The sequence below is a fragment of the Ornithorhynchus anatinus genome, chromosome 20, assembly GCF_004115215.2.
Source record: "Ornithorhynchus anatinus isolate Pmale09 chromosome 20, mOrnAna1.pri.v4, whole genome shotgun sequence".
NCBI lineage: Eukaryota > Metazoa > Chordata > Mammalia > Monotremata > Ornithorhynchidae > Ornithorhynchus > Ornithorhynchus anatinus.
In genome coordinates, this window is record NC_041747.1 from 11,829,169 (window position 1) to 11,852,515 (window position 23,347).

Here is a 23,347-nt window from a genome sequence, read left to right on the forward strand (position 1 = left end):
TTTTTCAGGCCTGTGGGATTTTCAAAGATCAAAAAGAGAATGATTGTCCTGTTTCACTGTTGTTGAAGATGGCCTTTTTACTGAGCTTCACTGAACACCCTAGTCTAAATCCCTTCTAATTTACACTCTAATACAGAATCACTCGAGATAGTTTCATGGGTTTTTTCATTCATTTTTGGCTGAGTTTTTTCTGTAGCCCCAACCATCTTCCCCTCAGACTGATTTCTTCCTTCATCTCACACGAAAGAATTTGAGCTCCCAGCTTCCTTTGATAGACACCCATTCCGTGGATTTCAGGATGAGGAGCATTTCCCACGATTAGACTGTTCTGAAAGGATTAATTTTGTCAGAAACGTGATATTATGATCTGGTTGTTGACTGAAATGTAATTCCCTTTAACTTTTCCGAGATTGGCTGGATGTTGTCTCTTGTTTTCCTCTTTCCCACCCCGCTCTCCCGATCTTGATACGTTATCAGAGATGATGGCATAATTGATTTCCAAGCCGCTTAAGGGACCTTGAAATAGCTTTAGCTGGTGGCAGGTTGAAGTCGTCGAGAGTTGTGGGGGGTGGTGGGGGAGAAGTCAGGATTCATTCTCCTAAAATCTGTTCGACAGGCGGAGCTGTCTGCTGCAGAATGGAATTCACAGTGGAAATCTGTGGAATTATGGTAATTGCTTGATGATTCACTTTAGAAGTTGCAAAGAATTATCTTTGGTTTACACAACACCCACCCCACACCCTACCCCAAAAGCTTTCCTAAAACATTATCCTACAGTATCTTTGACTAGTAGAAGGATTTCATATTTTCCCCTTCCATTATCTAGAAATTATCTCACATTTTTAGAAATTATTTGTGACCCAGAGATCGTGTTTACTTTAATCCTTTTAGGTGCTCAAGGACTAATAAAAAGGTACTAAGAGAGCTTAGATGTTTCACAGCTGGGGATCAGAGCTGTATTACAAGTAAACTGAAATGTATCAAATATTTATTCATCAGTGCTTCCCAGGGCACCTCTCCATGTGTAGAGTCATCAGGTGAAGAATTCGGGAGAAAATTTAATGAAGGAAAGATATGTTACAATAGGCTGTTGTAAAAGCTTAAACTATTTTCATCTACTATATTGGCGCGGCAAAGACGCAGATTGGATATCACTCTTTTATAAGGGTACTCTCCCAAGTGCTTAGTACAGTGCTCTGCACAGAGTAAGTGCTTGATAAACATGATTGTTATCAGAAACTGCCATATCCGTATCAGGGGATTCTGACCAATCAACATCCATCCCACTGCTCACTAAAGTGCAACAAAAGAGCCTGAATATTTTTAGTCTTAGGGACTTTGGAAAGGAGGATCATGAGGGCCATGAGATATGGCTGTGGTGAGCTCTGTTGAGGTAGGAGAGTTGGTCTTCTCATGGCCAGCGTTATTGAGATATCGGTTCATTCATTCAATCGTATTTATTCAGCACTCGTGCAAAGCACTGTACTAAGTACTTGGGAGAGTACACTATAACAATAAACAGACACATTGCCAGCCCACAATGAGCTTACAGTCTAGATCCAACCTGTCCAATCGATCAATCGGTCATACTGATGGAGCACTTACTGTAGGCAGAGTCCTTTCTACTAGGCTGCACTGCTTCTCTATGATTTTAGTAGAGAGAGCAGGGGTTTGCCCGATGCCATGTGGGAGGGAGTTCCAGGCAGGAAGGGAGGATGTGAACAAGAGGTAGATGGAGAGAGAGATGGGAATAAAACATGTATATATAGGGGCAAAATGATTTTGAATAGATGCCAGTCAGCAGGAATCTACTTCAACAATGCAACGCTTTCAGTCGATCATTCAGTGGTGTTTATTGAGCACTTACTTTGTGCAGAGCACTGTACTAAGTGCTTGAGAGAGTCCAATACAGCAAAATTAGCAGAGACATTCCCTGCCCATAATAAGATTACAGTCTTTCAAAGCCCAAATTAGAAGCAAGGAGAATCTTCGCATTCATTATAGCAGATGGCTACAGGATTATACTACACTGTCTCACTGTAGAATAAGCAGAAGTGAAGCAACATGACCTAGTGGATAAAGTTTGGGCCTGGGAGGCAGGAGGACCTGTGTTCTTATCCTGGCTCCACCACTCATCTGCCTTGTGATCGTGGGCAAGTCACTTCACTTTTCTAGGCCTCATTTACTTCATCTGTAAAATGGGGATTAAGACTGTGATCCCCTTGTGGGACAGGGACTATTTCCAACCTGATTAGCTTGTACCTACCCCAGCACTTAGAATAGTGCTTGACACCTAGTAAACACTTAACAAATACCATTATTATTATTATTACTAATAACAATTTTGTGTATTCTTCTGAGCACACATGTTGAGAGCAACACTGTATTAGCACAGGACTTTGGATGGAGAAAAAAACAAAATTAAAGACAGTACCTTCCCTAATGGAATTTTCAGTCTAATGGAGAAGTCAAGAAACCATTAATGGACAAACATAATCTCTGTAACCTTTCAGTAATGTCTACACGATGCTAGCTTCCCTCACCTTGGTCTGAGAAGCAGCGTGGCCCAGTGGATAGAGCCCAGTCCTGGGAGTCAGAAGGACTTGAGTCCTAATCCCGGCTCCACAATTTGTCTGCTCTGTAATCTTGGGCAAATCACTTCTCTGGGCCTCAGTTACCTCATCTGTAAAATGAGGATTAAAACTCTGAGCCCTATGAGTCCAACTAGCTTGTATCTGCCCTAGGGCTTTGTACAGTGCCTGGCAAATAGCAAGCACTTAACAAATACCATAAAAAAATTAACACTGCAGCAAAGGACAGATCCATACATGTTCTCAATGAAGACAGAGTTGCTGATCGTGTGTTGTTCTCATCAGCCACACTTATGCACCCTGATCCAAATCTCTGTGAAGGACAGTTGGATGGCCTAGTGGGAGTCTGGGAGTCAGAAGGCCATGGGTTCTAATCCCAGCCCGCCACTTGTTTGCTGTATGGCCTCGGGCAAGTTACTTCATTTCTCTGTGCCCCAGTTCCCTCACCTGGAAAATGTGAGCCCCATGTGGGACCGGGACAACGTTCAACCCGATTTGCTTCTATCCTCCCCAGCGCTGAGTATGATGCTTGACACACAGTAAGCCCTTAACAAATACCACACTTATTATATCTTGACCCAGAGGGAATCTAGCTGGTTAGCGGAGATTATTTGTGTGCTGTTATCTCACTCCCTGCCCATTATATTGAACACCTAAACAAGGAAAAGAAGACATCAAAAGGGAAATGGAGATGGGCGTAGTACATTATGGGTCGCGTCAATGGTGATTTGATTGGGGAGCTAGACTGGGGAGGGTGTGGCATAAATAAGTTATCTCATTTAAAGTGGAATTTTTTCCTCCCACTTGGCAAGGGTTCAGCATGAATAAGGGGCTAAAGGGGGTGTAGCCAATTCTGTTTTCCCTCACAAGAGGGTGCTCCGGGCTAAAAAGGAAATACTCACTTCACTGCACCAATACCTCCAGTGGTAGGAAGTCTTATTGCAGCCTATGCCAAGAACAGCATTTAGGACAGTGTTTGGCACACGAGTGCTTCACACTATTGTAGTAATCAGTTATTATGTGAGTGCTTACCATGTGCAGAGCAGTTTTCTAAGGGCTTGAAAGAGTGACACACAATAAAGTTAGTAGAAACGTTCCTCGTTACTGAGAAGCAGCGTGGCTCAGTGGAAAGAGCATGGGCTTGAGAGTCAGAGGACATTGGTTCTAATCCCGGATCTGCCTGCTGTGTGGCCTTGGATAAGCCACTTCACTTCTCTGGGTCTCAGTTATCTCATCTGGAAAATGGGGATTTGAGCCCCACGTGGGGTAGATCAACTTGCATCTACCCCAGCTCTTAGAACAGTGCCTGACATATAGTAAGTGCTTAACAAATACCATAATTATTATTACTGTCCTCAAAGCTTTCTTACTAATGAGTGAGATAATGGTGATAATTTGTTCACCCCTTACTATATGCCTTGGACTGTACTAAGTGCTGGGGTAGATGCAAGGTAATCAGGTTGGACATAGTTCCTGTCCCATAGTAAAGAGAACAGGTATTGAATTCCCATTTTACAGATGAGAAGACTGAGGCACAGAGAAGTAAATGGACTTGCTTTAACACTGGTTTGATAGGTCCAGTCAGTCAAACATATTTATTGAACGCTTACTGTGTGCAGAGTACTGTACTCAGTGCTTGGGAAAGTACAATATAACTGACACATTCCCTGCCCACAATGAGCTTATTGTCTAGAGGGGAAGGCAGACATGAATTAAATAAAGTTACAGATATGGATGAGAGTGCTGTGGGGCTGGGAGGGGGGTGAATGAAAGGAGCAAATCTGGGTGATGCAGAAGGAAGTGGGAAAAGAGAGAATGGGGGCTGAGTCAGGGAAGGCCCCTTGGAGGAGATGCACCTTCAATAAGGCTTTAAAGTGAGGGAGAGTAATTAACTGTCAGATATGAAGAAGGAGGGCATTCCATGCCAGAGGCGGATCGTAGGCAAGAAGTCAGCAACGAGATAGATGAGATGGAGGCACAGTGAGAAGGTTGGCATTAGAGGAGCGAAGTGTGTGGGCTGGGTTGGAGTAGGACAGTAGTGAAGTGAGGTGAGAGGGGGCAAGGTGATTGACTGCTTGAAAGCTGATGATAAGGAGTTTCAGTTTGATGCAGAGGTGGATGGGCAACCATTGGAGATTCTTGAGGAGTGGTGAAACAGGGCCTGAAGGTCTTTGTAGAAAAATGAATGGGACAGCAGAGTGAAGTATGAACTGGAGTGGGGAGAGACAGGAGGCAGGGAGGTCAGCAAGGAGGCTGATACAGTAATCAAGGCTGGATAGGATCAGTCCTATATGCCCTTAACTAGGCCACTCTTTCACAGTTCAGAGCTCCAGTACTAACTAACCACTTCCAAGCTTCAAGCTTAATTTGGGTTTCAGAATATACCAGCCTAAAGGAGGATGATTTGTCGCTTCTCTTTCTCGTGCTATGGAAAGATTTTGTGCAGCTGCATCAGATGTTCTTAGCTCACCTGTTTTCCCTGATCCAGCTGCTTCATGTCACCAACCCATCTTAAAACTACGCTACCACTGGCAAAGAGTTTGGAATACACCAGGCTGCTTGATTGACAATACATTTTGTTCAATAGCATGGGGAGTGTCTATTGTTCAAGCCAATGAACTTAAAAAGTGGTAAGTGAATGGTGTGATATATTTGCAAATCCATGCTATATGATTTGGGGGTTTTATGCAGTTCAGCTAAGCAGCTAAGACATCATAGAGCAAACAATTTTTATTTATTTACAAAAATTATTTACAAATGTATTTATTTCTCCATGTTCAGTGCATTTCTGTTGAGCAGAAATGGCTCCGCTGTGTCTCCTGTTCACACTTTTGCAGCTTTTCAAATGGAAAAAGAGAAGGAAACAGGCAATGTCTGATTTTTCTGGCACCACTAGGTCACTTCTGACTTATAGGGGGAGGGTAATTGAAATAGGAGGGCTGGCACTTCTGGAATTGAACAATTTTGAACATGACTTTTGGCCTTCAAGCATAAATTCCTGACCATTCACTTTAAGGCACTCAATTGGCTCTCACCTCGATACTTATCCTCACTCCTCTCCTATTACAACCACCCGCACACTTCGCTTCGCTAACACCAAGGTATTCATTGTGCCTCACTTTCATCTCTCTCCCACCACACACTGCTTGCTTGTGCCCCCCCACCTCCCCCTGTGTGAAACTCCTCCATCCTGACAAGTTCACATCCAGTGGACCCCTAATTTCCCCTTCCTCAAACTGATAGATTCAGAAACTCAGCATGGCCTAGTGGATAGACCAGGGGTCTGGAAGTCAGAAGGACCTGGGTTCTAATCTCAGCTTCACCATTGTCTGCTATGTCACCTTGGGCAATAACTTCACTTCTCTGTGCCTCAGTTACCTCATCTGTAAAATGGTGATTCAGACTGTGAGCCCCATTGGGGACAGGGACTCTGTCCTATCTGATTAGCTTGTATCTACCCCAGGGTTTAGGACTGTGCCTGATACATAGTAAGTGCTTAACAAATACCATTGTTGTTGTTGTTATAAACCGGGACTTCAGCCAGTCACAACTCCCAAAGAGCATTTTCCCCCAAACCGAATTGGGGTTTTGAAAGGCCGGGGGAAGTCATCTTAGCTCACAGTCCTACACAAGCCTGCGGGTTCCCCTTTCCATTCTCATTTCTGTCCACGAGCCTGAAATCCAAGAGAAAGGCCCGGTAGGTCACACGAACTGGAACTTCAAGCGATTAGCATGAAATGCCAGAGACCCAAAAGCGCAGAGTTTCCCGCAGCCCCAGTTAATTACACGGGTCGGAAATCTCTTCAGCCAGTCATTACGTTCGTAACAGCCAAGCGATATTGACTGACAAGCTGGATAGGAGAAAACCATTGCTCTCTGAGTTGACAAATGAGGAGGGCACGTATTTCCCGAAGGGCATTATTACTGCCCACTGGAAGTCACATTTTCGCCTTAAGGAGCGATCATTTTCTGTAGAGAGTAAATACTCCAGGGCCCCGACGTTATTGTACTCTAATGTGCTGCTGCTTGAGTTGGCTTCGGCTGAAGGCTCTCTGACGTGGGTCACTAGGGCAGGAGCCCTCTTGGATACCCAGAGTGGGAAACAATCAGAACCTGAGTGGCTGGGGAGGTGATGAGGTGACGATGGAAATTTCCCTTAGGTTTTAATTCCTGGCCTCCACGTCTCCGAAGAGATGGCCGATTTCAGCTTCAGTCAACATCTGCTTCTCTCAATTTCTGAGGGATTATTTTAGAATGAACATATCCTGCTGCTCTCTTCCCTTACACTGTCACTTCACTTCTCTGTGTCTCAGTTCATTCCTTCAGTGTTGTATTTATTGAACACTTCCTGGGTGCAGAGCACTGCACTAAGTGCTTGGAAGAGAAGATAATAAACAGACACTTTCCCTGCCAATGACAAGTTCCCTCCTCTGCAAAATGGGGATTTAAAACCTGTTCTCCCTCCTACTCAGAAGGTGAGCCCTATGTAGGACCGAATAAATTTATATCCATCCTATCGCTTAGAAGAGTGCTTGACACGTAGTAAGTGCTTAACAAATATTATTATCATTATTATCATTATTATTTGGGTCTGCTGCAGTTCATAGCAAAAGAAAGCCATGGCAGCACCACACTCCACAACCTGGGGGGGATTTAATAATTGTGGTATTTGAGAAGCGCTTTGCCAAGTGCTGGAACTCCCCAAAGTGCTTGGTACAGTGCTCTGCATGCGATACGCACTCAGTTTTTCATATTTGTTGAGTGCTTACTGTGTCTAGAGCACTGTATTAAGCACTTGGGAGAGTACAATATAACAGAGTTGATAGACATGTTCCCTGCCCACAACGAGCTTAGACACGGTCCATGACCCACACCAGTGAAGCATTTATATAAGGTGAAGATAATACATTAATAATTGTTCTTCTCTTCCTCTTCCACCTCCTTTTCTCCTTCCTGCTCTTTTCTCCTCCCGATCCGTATTTTCTCAATAAAAAGTGATTGTAGCCTCAGTTCCTGAAAACTCCACCTCCAATCACCCAGGTGTGAAAATAAAACATTGGCATTGATAGAGGATCTGACCGCACCCCACTTCTTATCCCCAAGAAAAGATGAGCGAGGGTTGCCATGATTTTATGAGCTCCAAAGTTGCCAGTCATAGAAATGAATGCTCTCCTGGGGACAGTGTGGCCAGTTGAAGCAGAGAACTTTGGATAAAGGGAAAAGCAGAGACGGTGACAGGGAGAGAGAAAAGTAGCGCGGAAGAGATGGCGAAAGGCAGAGGAGAGAAGCAGTGGCTATCATGGGAGATGTAGAGAACTTCTCGCACGGTAATGTGGTCTTTTCAGCCAACCGATGGCATTTACTGAGGGCTTACAGTATACAGAACACTGAACAAAGTGCTTGGGCGAGTATGAGAGCGATTTGGGCTGTGTCTGCTTGGGGCAAGATTGTGTCTTCCAGCTGTATTGTATTCTCCCAAGTGCTTATTGCAGTGCTCTGCATAAAGTGCTCATTAAATGTCACTGATTGGTGACTGATTTCCTTGAAGATAAATTTGCCTCTCAGGACAACTTCCATTAAGTCATTTAACCTCTCTTTACCTCGTTTTCCTCATCTGTAAAATGGGGATCAAGACTTTGAGCCCCATGTGGGACAGGGACTGTGTCCAATCTCAGTGGCCCAGAGCTTAGTTCAGTTCCTGGCACAGAGTAAGCGCTTAAATAGCATTACAAAAAGCATTTCATGGACCGGGCTTGCTATATGATTCAGTAGGTTGGCAGGGTTCCACACTGAAGTTGGAGAAATTGTCAGGAGCAATAAACCTTTCAGGATTTCTCAAGGAAAGTAACATACAGTCAGCCATCAGACTATTGCATTTAACCCTTGAACCCTGTTTCCATTACAATCCATTCATCCAGAAGAAAAAAAATTACAATACAGATCTTCTTACTGAATAAGGAACAGATTTAATACTCAACGCTTGTGTATTTAAAATAGCAGAAAGACCTCAAAATAGCTTCAAAAGAAGTTAAAGGTAGCCAGAGCTGCCAATATCAGTCTATTCTTACATCTGCCTCTACTTAAATACATTCCAGTGGGAGAAAGGCATGTCAACAACTGAGACATTGCTTAGATCTCCTAAAATGACCTGCACACACTCACACACACATCCCTCTTCCAAAGTACCATGTGAATCAATCAGTGGTACTTATTGAGTGCTGACTATGTGCAAAGCACTGAACAAAGCACTTGGGAGAATGCAATACAACAGAGGTGGTAGACATGTCCCTTGCCCACAATGAGCTTAAAATATAGAGGTTTGGTTTAGAGTCCAGAGACTGTGAAGGTTGTTGATGTTTTGGGGCAAATTAGAAACTCTGAATATCCCCTAGAACAGAATCCGGGGTCTCTTTTCTCCAGTGGATCCCTTATTTATTGAGCACTCCCTGTGTGCAGAGCACTGAAAAAAGCACTTGGGAGAGTATAATGCAACAGAATTGGTAGACACGTTCCCTGCCCACAATGAGCATATGGTCTAATAATAATAATAATGTTAATAATGTTGGTATTTGTTAAGCGCTTACTATGTGCCGAGCACTGTTCTAAGCGCTGGGGTAGACATAGGGGAATCAGGTTGTCCCATGTGGGGCTCACAGTCTTAATCCCCATTTTACAGATGAGGGAACTGAGGCACGGAGAAGTTAAGTGACTTGCCCACAGTCACACAGCCGACAAGTGGCAGAGCTGGGATTCGAACTCATGAGCCCTGACTCCAAAGCCCGTGCTCTTTCCACTGAGCCACGCTGCTCAGAGAATGTCTAGAGAATGAGAAGACTGTTGTTGATGTTTTGAGACAAACTAGAAACTCTGAATATCCCCTGGTACAGAATCCGTGGTATATAATCCACCTGTGGATACCTAACTGACAGGAAGACCTCCGTTTTCAGTATTCTTTTGCAGAGGAGGAGGAAGCAATGAGGGGCAGTGACTTGAAGTATGTTGGCTACACTGAACAGCATATGTAAGAATTCTCTAAACAGGCAGCTTTAGGTGGTATTGGATGGCAGAAAAATGTGAAGTGGACAACTCTACTAGCCAAAGATCAGGAACTTAACATGGGGGTAACATAATTCGGTAGTGTGTTATGCTAAAATACTTTTCACCATAAAATTGATCAAAACAAAAAGGCTTGACTTTCGCCGCTATACCAGACTCAGAATGAAGCCAAAAGCTAGGCCTGTATTCTGTCAACAGACTTAGAGCTATAAGCCTGTACGTTAGATTGAAGATCCTTGAGGGCGGGGATTATCAATCAGCGGTATTTAATGAGTGCTTACTCTGTGCAGAGAGCTGTAGTGAGCACTTGGGATAGTACAATATAATGGTGCCATATGGTTCTTACCCATAGCGAGCTAACCACTCCCTCCAATTTAGACTGTGAGGTCCATGCAGAATAGGAAACTGTGTCCAGCACGATTACCTTGTATCTACCTTGGCGCTTAGTACGGTACTTGGCGCATAGTAAAAACAACAAAATAAACCAACAAAAAAACCCTGATTAACTTGTATCCACCCCAGAGTTTAGAACATTGTGGACAACTTATAAGCGCTTAACAAGTACCTAATTAATTCATTAATTGGCTTTTTGATTTCCTCTGAAATTAGATCATTTAAGAGGAAATCTAAAGGCCTATACTAATTGCCTTGTAGAGTGTGTCTACCAACACTATGGGATTGTAACTCTTCCAAGAACTTAGTGCTCTGCGCAAATTTAGCTGTGTGACTTCGGGCAAGTCACTAAACTTCTCTGTGCCTCAGTTATCTCATCTGTAAAATGAAGATTAAGACTGTGAGCCCCACATGGGACAACCTCATTACTTTGTATCTCCCCCAACGCTTAGAATAGGGCTTGGTATATAGTAAGCGCTTAACAAATACCATCATTATTATTATTAAAGTAAGCACTCGATAAATGCCATAGATTGATTCAGATAAACCAGATGGGCTGGTGCGCATCTGATGGCAGAGACGCTGAGATAACTTCTAAAGGATGGTGATTGGAAAGTCATCTTCCCCCATGTGTGAACTCTCCCAAGAACTTAGTACAGTGCTCTGCCCATAGTAAGTACTCATTAGAGTCAGGAGGGAGTCGTTAGTAAGAGTTATATGGTGAGAGATAAGCGTGAGGCACAATAGGTCCTCTAGATTGGAAGCACATTGTGGGCAGAGAATGTGTTTATTTTTGCATTGCACTCTCCCCAGCGTTTAGTACAGTGATCTGCACACAGCGCTCAGTAAATACAACTGAATGAAGAAGTAGGTCAGTATTAAAGGGGCAGGGTATGCGGACCGGGTCACGGAGGGAGAGGAGGGAGGTGGAGGAGGAATGAATGGTTCAGGACTTGCCTTTAGGTTGAAACGAAAACAGGGAGATTTAACTAGATCCTGATCCGCATCAGCCAAGTTGGAGAGATGTAAGGATGTGTGCTTAAGGTGGTGTGTGCATGCCACTTGGCCTCCTGGGGACCTTAAACCCTCAAAGATTTTGCCAATAGCGCCACAACTAACAGAGTAGGCTGTAATGTTCCCTCCAAGGAAATCAAGGAACACTCCAATTTGGATTCAGGCTTCTTCTGCTACTTGCCAGTAGAGTGGCTCAACTCACGTGGGAGAAGACTTGAAAGGCAGTTGTGAAGCAGCCTGGCCTATGGAAATGGGAGGGCCTAGGAGTCAGGAGGTCCTGGGTTCTAATCCTGACTCCACTTGCCCGCTGTGCGACCTTGGGCAGGTTGCTTAGCATCTCTGGGCCTCAGTCTCCTCATCTGGAAAATGGAGATTAAAAACCTTTAAAAACCTCTTCCTCCAGTTCAAGGCTAAGCCCCATGTGGTAGTGATGATGACAGTGGTGTTTTTAAGTGCTTACTGGGTGTCAAGCACTGTTCTAAACCCCAGAATAGATACAAGCTAATCAGGTTGGACACCTTCCCTGTCCTATAAGGGGCTCACAGTCTTCATCCCCATTTTACAGAAGAGGTAACTGAGGCACAGAGAAATCAAGCGACTTGCCCAAGGTCACACAGCGGACAAGTGGTGGAGCCGGGATTAGAACCCAAGTCTTTCTGACTCTCAGGCCCGTGCTCTATCGATTGTCTGATCTTGCATTTACCTCAGTGTGTGGCACCTAGAAAGTACTTAACAAATACTATTATTACTGCACATCAATAACTCTGGTTTGTGACTGAACTCAGTTTTGCCTCTCAGGTGCCATCAAAAGTGTAGCAACCCCCCTTGTCACCTCCACAACCACTAAATTTGTTATCTTGTATATCCTTTCATGAGTGAAGGCCAGGAGGTGAATACCTGAGAAAATAACTTCCTTTTTCCTTTGACTCTCCTTTTCTGTTTTAGTATGAAATGTCTTTGTTTGATCATATTGATCCTGTGATCCATTTTAACCGTTTGAACTCTGCCTCGGAAACAATCAAATGTAATCCAAATCTTTCTCCGGATAGCAGGGCTATTTTTCTTTTCCCTGAAGATGGGGAAAGCAAAACAGAAAAAGAAAACCAGTATGAAAAGGCAGGGTCAGGTAGACAAGGATATGGATGCCTCATTCCTGAGTGTAGAATTTTTCAGGACTAATGTGTCTTTCCTTGTGTGTGTATTGAATTAGGGGCATGCTGGACCAGGGCAGAATATTGCTTGAAATACAGGATTGATTAATCCAGTTTGCTCACTTTCTTCAGAACATGGTTATTCTATTCTCCCTGCGACTTAGACTGTGAGCCCCATATGGGACAGGGACTGTTTCCAACTTGATTAACTCGTAACTACCCCAGAGCTTGGAACAGTGCTTGACACATAGTAAGTGCTTAACAAACACCATAATAATAATGAAAAGCCAAGGAACAAAAGATAACCTCCACACATCTTCTCCTCTCTCTTCCTCAATTAAATATGGAAAACAGACCATCCAAATCGAAAAACATGGGAAAATGATTTGGGGCCAGTGTTTTTGTAGGAATAATGTTGCTGTTGATCATTTTTGCATTTCTAAGGGACCAGAAATTCCTGCCTCTAATTCTGATGTTAGAATCCAGTGGCTAGCCAATTCCATAAACAAAATCTTACCTTAATAGAGTGTGGAGTTTGTGTACCCACTTTGTCCTGTGAGAAATGATCTATTCACAGTAGTGCCCTTGGTCCTTCAATAAGGGAGAGAGTGAAACTGTCAGTAGAGCGAAGCAGGACAAAATGGCCCATTTTCAATCATAATCCAAAGCAAATAGAATAATGTATCTTGGACAGAGCAACCCTAACCATCTAACACAGGTAAAAGGAAAGGAGGTATTGCTTTAATTGGCTTTTTAATGATTTCCTGTTTCTTCTTTTCTTGAAGGAAAAAAAACCCCTCAAAACAGAAAGGTTAATCTAACTATACATTTTAGGCTTTTAAAGGCTCCATTACAAGACTTATTATGCTAAAAGAAACTTACCTGGCAACACTGCAGTTTTCTAAATGTATCAGCGATGCATGTAATGATTCACTTAAACCGTCATGGTCAGAATTCTTTTACATTATTTCTATGTAAATTGGATGCTTCACAATTACTATAATATGTGTGAAATTCCACTTATTATTTCTTTTAACATGGAAACTTTTATCACTTAACTCGCTGGACAGAATATTTGAACCATTTGCAATCATTAGAGCATTTTTTGTTTGGTCAAAACCCTTGTGGGATTTGTACTCTGGAAAAAGACAGAGTGAATTACACTCATTGCAAGACAACAGCAATTTTCAATCTATAAGGGGCATCGGGAAACTTTTCATTTCAGTACCAATTCGACGTTGTATGGTGCTACTTTTTACGGCGGCGTTTGCCTTTTATCTTTAAGCAATTTCTAAAGCAGCAGCTTGTAATATGAGAAAGGCATCCTGCATTAGATCACTCTGATAGATAAATAGATACTTTGGGACATTGGAGATAAAGGATAAGTGATACAGTGGGATTAAAGTAATAGCCTTTCACTTCTGGAGACTTTCCTGGATCATAGATTGTTTACTATTTCAGTCAGCTCCTAATAAGATCCTCTACCTAGCCCATGACCATCCCTTTTTTTTTTTTATGGTATTTGTTAATTGCTTACTCTGTGCCAAGAACTGTAGCGCTGGAGTAGATATGAGCTAATCAGGTTGGACACAGTCCCTGTCCCACAGGGGGCTTATAGTCTTCATCCCCATTTTACAGATGAGGTAATTGAGGCAAAGAGAAATACAAGCCTTTCCAACACCCTGCCTGATGAGTTATAAGAGTCTGGGTTAGGAAGCAGCTCAGCACTTCACTGTAGTAGGGGGAGCAGCAGGGGCTAGTGGATAGAGGCCGGGCCTGGGAGGCAGAAAGACCTGGGTTCTAATCCCGGCTTGGCCACCTGTCTGCTGGGTGGCCTTGGGCAAGCCACTTAACTTCTCTGTGCCTCAGTTTCTTCATCAGAAAAATGGTATTTATTGAGTGCTTACTATGTGCCAAGTGCTTGGGAGAGTACAATATAAGAGAATTAGAAGACATATTCCCTGCCAACATAAGCTTGCGGTCTACAAGGGGAGACAGAAATTAATATGATTAAGACTGTGGGCCCTTTGTGGGACTGGGACCTTGTCTAATAACCTCATTTGCTCGTATCCACTCTGACACTTAATACAGTGCCTGGCACATAGTAAACACTTAACAAACGCCACAGTTATTATTGTACAGAATTGTAAGCTTCTTATGGGCAGGGAATGAGTCTACCAACTCTGTTGTATTGTACCCTCCCTCGTGCTCAGTACAGTGCTCTGCACACAGTAAATGCTCAATAAATACCATTGATTGATATATAGTCCTCCTGGTGGAAATGCTTTGGATGTCTCTGATTCTCTCCCATGTATTCTTACCCAGAGCTTAGTGCAGGCTTCTGCACCCAGTAAGTACTTAGTACATACTATTACTGTTGCTTTTTCTTGAGCACTTAATAGGTGCTTAATAAGAACTATTACTTCTGCTTTCACCCAAGGGCTTCATACAGTGGTACTAAGTGAACGTTTAATAAATACCATTGATTGATTGATATTACTACGATCACCTACTTCAGTGAGTCCATGCCTGAAATTGGTTTGACACTAGCTGATTCTAGAGTGTATCTGCACTTTGGAAATGAAGCTAGATGGGAAAGAAATGAAGTGTTTATCATTTTTAATGTTCAAATTTCCTTGCCCCTTTCAAGTACTATATTTATGTTTGTGAACTTATCACTTTAATACTTTACTACACCGAGGACCGCTCATCATGAAAAATACCTTTTCCCACCTTGGCTCTTTTGTTATATCAGCATAAAGCAATGTGAGTAGCAATTTGTGGATTTAGAAATTTAGGTTATGTGCATTTAGGATAGAAAGAATGTTTTTGTGGATGTTGGGATAATAAACATTTTCAGACCTTATTTCTTGTCAGCAAATGACCATCAAATTCTAAAATCTTGAATACAATGAGGCTGACCACTGCAAGGAGAAGATAAAACCCATTGTTGACAGGGATTGTCTCTATCTGTTGCCGAATTGTACATTCCAAGTGCTTAGTACAGTGCTCTGCACACAGTAAGCACTCAATAAATACGATTGGATGAATGAATGAATTTGATCTAGTTCTGTTTGAAATGTCAGATGAAAACAATATACCTTTATTTAAAAAATGGTATTTGGAAAGTGTTTTTTATGTGCCGGGCACTATACTAAGCACTGGGGTAGATTCAAGATAATCGAGTTGGACACAGTCCCTGGCCCACATAGGGCTCAGAATCTTAATATCCATTTTACAGATGAGGTAGCTGAGGCCCAGAGAAGTGAAGTGACTTCCCCAAGTCACGCAGTTGACAAATGGTGGAGCTGGGATTAGAATCCAAGTCCTCTGACTCCCAGGCCCATGTTCTTTCCACTGGGCCATGAGGTTTCTCAGATTTCCTGGTTTTTGAGCTACCTTTACTTCTAACATTAAGAAAAATCACAGAATTGGAACATTTTGAGATAACTTGTTATTGATTAACAAGTTTAGTTACATTAACTAATGTAAACTAACTGTGAGTGAATGGAGGAAGAACGTAATCACCTAAAAAAAATTTTTCTACGAGGACTTTGGCTACATTTTGGGTGCATATGTCAAAGGAGAATTAAAGGTTTCCATCTTGTGTCAAGATAATCAAAATAAGTACCAATTGCCATTCATTAAATTGCAGTTTCTTGGTAATGTGATAACCCTCTTCTAGATTTGCAGTTTAATCTGTTTAAAGGGATGCTGTGAGTTTTTTTGCTTTTTTTTTTAATGCTCCTGGTAGGATGGGCAAGGCAGAATAGCAGTTTATCACTCAGATGAAAAGTTGTAGATTCCTTATTATTGACTTAGGGAAAGCCTTCCAAAATCTAGTCAAAGGCTTGGGCCCATAGGTAAATTGAAAACTAAGAGGACAAAAGTTTTAAATCCATTTGGTGCTGAAATCAATCAGAAGTGAAAACAAACCTCATTTTGCCCTGCTCTCGCTGCCGAGAATGAACCACTGGTAAGTTAAGCAATTCACCGAGGACTGAATGATTAGGCAGAGGAGCTCTTACAATGTGCCCTGGTAATTTAGGTAATTGTATTGCAGGGTTTGTAGCTCCATGAATTATGGAGATGCTTTTTTTTTAATATATATGGTGTAATTTGGGGAGCTCTTCCAAACCACCGAAGGAAGAAGCAGCTACCCAAGTACTTAAGATAAAATACAGTTGATCTATAGTAGTTGAAAAGAAAGTGCACAGGAAATTGCGTACAATAAAACTATTGTGTGTTCATTGTCACTTTGCAATCTTCAATAGAAATGAATGAATTTTAGATACCCAGACCGTAGGCAGGCTTGTGGAAAGAGAAGAAAAGCAGAGATGGAGGTTACCCCATTGAGTTGAATTATTAGGACAAATCACTTTATGAATTTTAAGTTGATGATATACTCACAGCTAAATGGTAGAGGGGGGAAAAAAAGAAACCCTCACATTTATTTTATTCTTTTTTTTACCCTGCATATTTTCAAAGACCTCCTATAGTTAACATTATAATATAGTTAGTTGCTACAAATAATCTGCAGTGATTATAGGAAAACTGTCAGTGTCTGCTCAAGGTCTGAAAAGGCTGCAGCAAATAGCTTTTCTCTTTACCATGGAGACTGGGGACTGTTTTTACGGTTACTCTGGTAACCAAAGCCTTTCTGGTGCTAGTCCTTTTCAGTTACTTTAGCTATTAAACCCTCCGGGTTGAGACAAAAGGAAGGAGGTATGCAGACACTTCCCTATAAAGCAAATCTCAGGGTTGAAATTGTGTCAAAACTTAGAATGGAAGAAATAAAAAGCAGGCCCATCGGGCTTGTTAACATTTTTAGCTGGACTGTGGGATGCTCTTGTTCCTGAGGTGAAGGAAGGTAGAGTTTGATGCATGTGCATTTTTAATCTGATTATTAAAGGGTTGCACAAAGCATTAGACATGTCTAGTGCTGGACTAGCAGTGCTTAGAAGTGCAGACTTCACATTGGGTAAAAGGCGTCACTTTTAACGGTACAAGTTCTTTTGAGTAAGGGAGGCACAGCAGCGTATTTTAATGCGAACACCAGGTCTACAACAGGTCTAATGCAAAGCATCTCAGGGGTCTACAACATAATTAGTTTAATAGTGATGATGAACATTTAGGGGAGTTGGGATGTTTTAGGTAACTAAGTGAAAAGATACAACATTAATAACTTGTTTATCATCCTCCTTCCTAACAGTAGATACAGCCATGTGGACTAATTGATATAAAATAGGCAACAGCGTTACAGAAAGAAGGCTGACTTGTAAAATATTTCCAGCAAAGTGGGGGCAGAAGTATCCCTTGCTTTTTGGAGCCTGTGGGTTGATTCAGTGATTTTTTTTCGTGATTATTTTTTTCCTCCAAATAGTAAAACCTTTTTACAGGAGGAAAGAGTTGATTATTGCAAGCATTTACTTTCACTACTCCTTTGGGTTAAAACGTTCTACTCTCAAGAAAGAGGAATTTTCCCTAGGAGAAATAGGAAACTAAATAGACCACAAATGATATGCTTCACAACTGAACATTCTTACTTTAACACGGTCATACTAAGTAACACTAAACAATACAATACCCATGGTGACAAAACCACTTCCGCATGGCAAAGTATTCAATTATTTTTCATTTGAACTATTAAATGTGTCACCCAAAAATTCCCATTACTGTTTCACCTCCATTCTGCACATTACTTTACTAGATTTGGGGCCTAACAGAAAAGAGTTAAAAATACCTGGTTGAAAACGTGAGCTAAATTAACAAAAATTGGTGTTTGTTAATGGAGAGAAAACCACCTGGAGTATTCCAAAGTCGAAACGCTTCTTCTTTCGTCCACTTGGTTAAGTTGACCTCCCCAGTAGGTCCATTTTAGGAACTGGAATTTCGATGTTCTTTAACAGTGTGGCAAATTTGTACTGAAATGGCAACAAGGCCATGCTAGGCCCCAGCCCGGCCTTGAAAACTGTCCGACAGACAGTAAATCTCCCCTACTTCAAAGCTTTATTGAAGGCACAACTCCTCCAAGAGGTCTTCCCTGACTAAGCCCTCCTTTCCTCTTCTCCCATTTCCTTCTGCGTCACCCTGACTTGCTCCCTTTATTCAGCCCCCTGCCAGCCCCACAGCACTTCTGTCCATATCTGTTATTTATTTATATTCATGTCTGCCTCCCTGTCTAGACTGTAAGCTCATTGTGGGCAAGGGAATGTGGCTGTTTATTGTTGTATTGTTCTCTCCCAAGTGCTTAGTCTAGTGCTCTACACATCGTAAGTGCTCAATAAATGCAACTCACTGATTGACTGAAAACTCAGTGTATTAATAATTACAATGTTGGTGTTTTCAGAGTGGAACCGTCATCAACCAGTTGTATTTAGTGAGCACTTATTGTGTGCAGAGCACTGTATTAAGCACTTGGGAGAGCACAACACAGCAGAGTTGGTGGATACGTTTCCTGCCCACAGTGAGTTTACAGTCTAGAAGGGCAGACAGACTTTAACGGAAATAAATAAATTACAGATATGAGCAAGAGAATCATGAAAGAATCCCAGGCATTTCTTTCCCTAAAAGTCCCTTAGCGGAAGAGGGACATTCACTTTATTTACATTTTTTCATTTAACATTACCGTAAGAAAGATTCTGGCCCCAAAGAATGTTCTGCTACTGTTTAGTGGATTGGGTATTTGATGAACTGATCTATCGTAGGGTTTCATGTTAATCTTCTTGCCCATGAAGTCATAAAAGGGGGTAGATTTGGGTTCATATTTATAGAATTCAGCAATTCAAATTCATGATACAATGATTTCTGCACCTCCTTAGTGCTAGGAATGAGGCAGGTTTAGGTCTTGCTTTGGAAAATACAAAGAATTCAAGAAAAAGGATGGGCTATGCAGATCAATGGCATTGTAAACTCATTGTGGGCAGGGAATGGATCTTTTATACTGTTTGTTGTACTCTCCCAAGCACTCAGTACAGTGCTCTGAACACCGTAAGCACTCAATAAATGGTATTGATTGATTGATTATCCACCCCCGTCTCAACAGCACTTGTGTACATATCCTTATACACTGTTGCTTTTCCTAGCGGTATTTAAATGACTGTCTCCCCCGCTAGACTGCAAGCTCCTTGAAGGCAAGGATCATACTAACTGTATTGTGCTCTCCTCAGTGCTTAGTACAGTCTCTGCACCCAGAAAGTGGTCATTATAATGATGTATTCACTGATCCTAAGGCAGGATCATCTCCCCTTTTCTGGTGGCTTACCTATTCATTTGTACCATCCTCAGCACTTGCGATTCTACGTATACTTGGCGGCGGATTCATTTACTTATTCTGCTTATTATTATTTATTGTTATTATTATTATTATTTACATCTAGCTCTCCCATTAGATTGTAAGCTCCTTGAAGGCAGGGATCACGTCTCATTGACTTTTTTTTAACGGTACTCGTTAAGGACTCACTATGTAACAGGCTCTGTACTAAGCGCCGGAGTAGATACGAGCTAATCAGGTTGGACCCAGTTCGCGTCCACTTAGGCCTCCGAGTCTTCATTCCCATTTTTCAGATGATGTAACTGAGATCTGAAAAGTGAGGTGATTTGCCCAAGGTCACACAGCAGACAAGTGGCGGAGCCAGGATTAGAACCCAGGTCCTTCTGATTCCCGGACCCTGATCTCGGAGTACTGTGCCAGTCACTGGAAGTTCATCCCTGCCTTCTTGACAGAGATCTGAATGACAGTTTAGAGAGAGAGGGTGGGAATAATGGGGTTTGCTCACTAAATTGTAAGCCTGTAAGGCATCAGGTCTATACCAACCTTAGTGCACTCTCCCAAGTGCTTTAGTACACTGCTCTGACCACTTTAAGTGCTCAAAAAATACCACGGATTGACTTATTGATTCACGGTCTTGAAGGGGAAATTGGATGAATCTGGAAGTAGTAATAGTGATAACATTATCGAATGTTCCCTCGATACCATTCCTGCTCATGTTGGGTAATAATAATAATAATGATGACATTTGTTACATGCTTACTGTGTGCAAAGCACTCTTCTAAGTGCTGGGGGGATACAAGGTGATCAGGTTGTCCCACGTGGGGCTCACAGTCTACATCCCCGTTTTACAGATGAGGTAACTGAGGCTCAGAGAAGTGAAGTGACTTGCCCAAAGTCACACAGCTGACAAGTGGTGGAGCCGGGATTAGAACCCCTGACCTTTGACTCCCAAGCCCGGCCTCTTTCCACTGAGCCACGCTGTGGGTAGAAAAGACTCTTATTTTTGTCAGATGCAGCAGGGAGCCTAAGGATGGGAGGCTGTTCAATCGATGGTATGTATTGAGGGCTTAGCAGCGTGGCCGAGTGGATAGAGCACAAGCCTGGGAGTCAGAGGACCTGGATTCTAATTCCGACTTTGCCATTTCCCTGCTGTGTAACCATGGGCAAGTCGCTTCACTTCTCTGTGCCTCAGTGACCTCATCTGTAAAATGGGGATTAAGACTGTGAGCCCCACATGGGGCATGGACTTACGTCCAAACTTGTATCTACCCCAGCGCTTAGTACAGTGCCTGGCACATAATAAGCACTTAACAAATACCATAAAAAGAGCATTGTAGTAAGCGCTTGAGAAGGTACAGCATAACAGAGTTGGTAGACACGTTCCCTGCCCACAAGGAGCATATGGTCTAGAGAGGAGCTTTTGGGTGTTTGGAAATCATCCTTTTTCTAATTTTCCCAGTTTACACCTGTCAAGAAGAAGCTTATTAAAAAGCAAGTAAGTCGACCCATATTATTGTCTGAACTGACTCCTTGGGTCCGTTGATTAGTCCAGGCAACTGGAGCGTGGAGTTTTTCAAGGGCAGAAACCAGCCTCCTTTTTTTTTTTTTTTTTACCCCACTACACACCGTTTTTAGCATTTGTGCTCATTCGAAAACGCTTTCTGTTTACCATCAGATTTCATCTGTGGCTGTCTATTAGCAAATGGGCATTTTCTCCAGTTTTGACAACTCATATTATTTACCCAAGAGAGTTTAATGATTGCTGCAAAGACCATGGTAAATCCATATTTTGACTTGTTTTATTATCATTTGAAATGTGTTAGTCAATATCTATAAAAGGAGTCTCTGTTCCAGAGGCTTAGAATTAAAGCTCAGTATAATTTTGTACACTTATAATATTTGTTTTACAGCAGAGTAGGATTCTTAGGGAAGCAATAAGGTCCAAGCCAGATGGGTTTGCCGTTTACTGACCAAGAAATTAGCCACCCCCCCCATTTCTTTTTTTGAATTTTACTTGGGAGCCTTAAAGCTGAAATCCAGATTTGACATGAGAAATAAAGGTGAATTTGGGAGGAGCAAATTCATATTCAGTTGATTACAGGCACTTAGTACAGTGCTCTGCACACAATAAGCATTTAAGAAATATGATTGAATGAATTAAGGGGGATTATTGTAGGTGTCAGTGAAAGAGAAGATTTCCATGCTAATCCCATCCGTAGCAGACTTTAATCATGGGCACTAGAGGATATCAGAAACTGATTTCTCCAAAGCCCAGTATAGGTTCTGTTTGTTCTGAGAAATACCAGAACTCCATAGATCCTCATTATGGCCTAGAGTTGAATTCTTCTGTTCAAGGCACAGTCTCATGGGCCTCAGCTTTTTCCACCTTTGAAAGGGGAACAGTTTTTCTGTCTCAAGGAGTATTCTGAGAAGCAAGTGGTGAATGTAAGCTCATTGTGGGCAGGGAATGTGTCCGTTTAATGCTGTATCGTACTCTCCCAAGTGCTTAGTTCAGTGCTCTGCACACAGGAAGCGCTCAATAAATGCGATCGAATGAAAGCCATTATTACCTAACGTGTTTCCAAAATGCCTTAGGACTGAAGATGCTACTCACCCCTTAAAGCAGCCGAATTGGAAAGGAATAAGTGAACCTAGGGTGTTGCTTGTGGTTTGAATAGGCAAAGCCACTTTAATGTGTGAATAATTAGTTCCCCTTGTTTTTTTCTCTCCCCTGGTCCCTATTTCCTGTCATGTTAATACAGAAGGTAAGACAAACGACACCCCATCTTTATGATCTGCCCTGGCGTTTATCCACCTCTAAGGGCAGTCCATCAGGAAGGTAACACCTCACCCCATAGGGACCAATCAATCCATCATGGGCATAAAGTTGGCAGATTCCAAAGATCTTGGATTTCGGTTGCATATTAAATAATATTATGCTGTCTGGGACAATAGAGCTATTCAGAAAATATCGACATGGTTTATGGAGATTTTTTTTTCCTTACAGAATACAGTATTTTCTCCTATATTTATAACTTGAGCAAAATCTATCAGAAAATATACAGAAGTGAATGAATAAATCTGAAAGCAGCAGATGTGCAGGATTAATCTGTATATTTTTATGCAAAGGACATTTGATGCCAGGACAGACAATAAACACATCCTTTTTCCTCCTCTATAGTCTGTTATTTGAATAGCTTCAGTACCCAGAAATTGTGAGCATTAATAGGTTTGTGAATCTAGTGGTTTATTCATTTGTCTGTTGGAACCATTGACAATTGGAGGGTTTTTTTTTTTTTGCTTTTAATGTTTTTTTTATGCTTTTTGTTTATATGAGTTTTATTTATTGTTTTAAGGAAAAATGAAAGGCGTTTTAGGCTGTCCTTTAGGTCATGACTATCGGAAAGCATTAGTGACTAGGGTAACATGAAAGAAGAGAAGTCAGTCCTAAAATGAAATTGTAGAAAAGGCCACCTCAAATGTGGTGGGGGCTAGCTACTCTAACTCACTCAAATGACATGAAAAGGGACTTACAAAATGGCTTCCTTGACCGGACTACTGTTGTTGTTGTGGAATATTAATGAGCGCTTTAGATCTCGATTTCCTACCCTGAACCATTTCTGCCTGGCATTCTCGTTGGCCCGGACTTCCTCCCGGGTGGTCAACTCGAAGCATTTCGCCGCCTGACAGATCTCTGTGCCAGGGGAGCTAAGCGGATCACTACAGGGCCCAAGTTGTTCTATTTAGTCAAATGTCAACCGAGTCAAGATTCCATTTAGTGTCGTTGGATTTGGTCGTTGAAGATCTCCCTTGTTGTCTCCAGGGTAATTTAGCCCTTTCTTTCCGTGGGCCATTCATCAACTCTTTCC

The 23,347-nt window shown here is 42.1% G+C and overlaps 1 long non-coding RNA gene across 1 annotated transcript; it reads right to left on the reverse strand.

Moving 5' to 3' along the window:
- Nucleotides 1–5,309: 5,309 nt before the first annotated feature.
- On the reverse strand, nt 5,310–23,212 carry LOC114805871. The gene is made up of 4 exons (XR_003753935.2): nt 23,013–23,212; nt 12,723–12,796; nt 11,952–12,123; nt 5,310–5,428 (listed from the first exon to the last, which is right to left on the reverse strand). It is a non-coding gene; the product is annotated as an uncharacterized LOC114805871 (long non-coding RNA).
- Between the last annotated feature and the right edge of the window lie 135 nt (nt 23,213–23,347).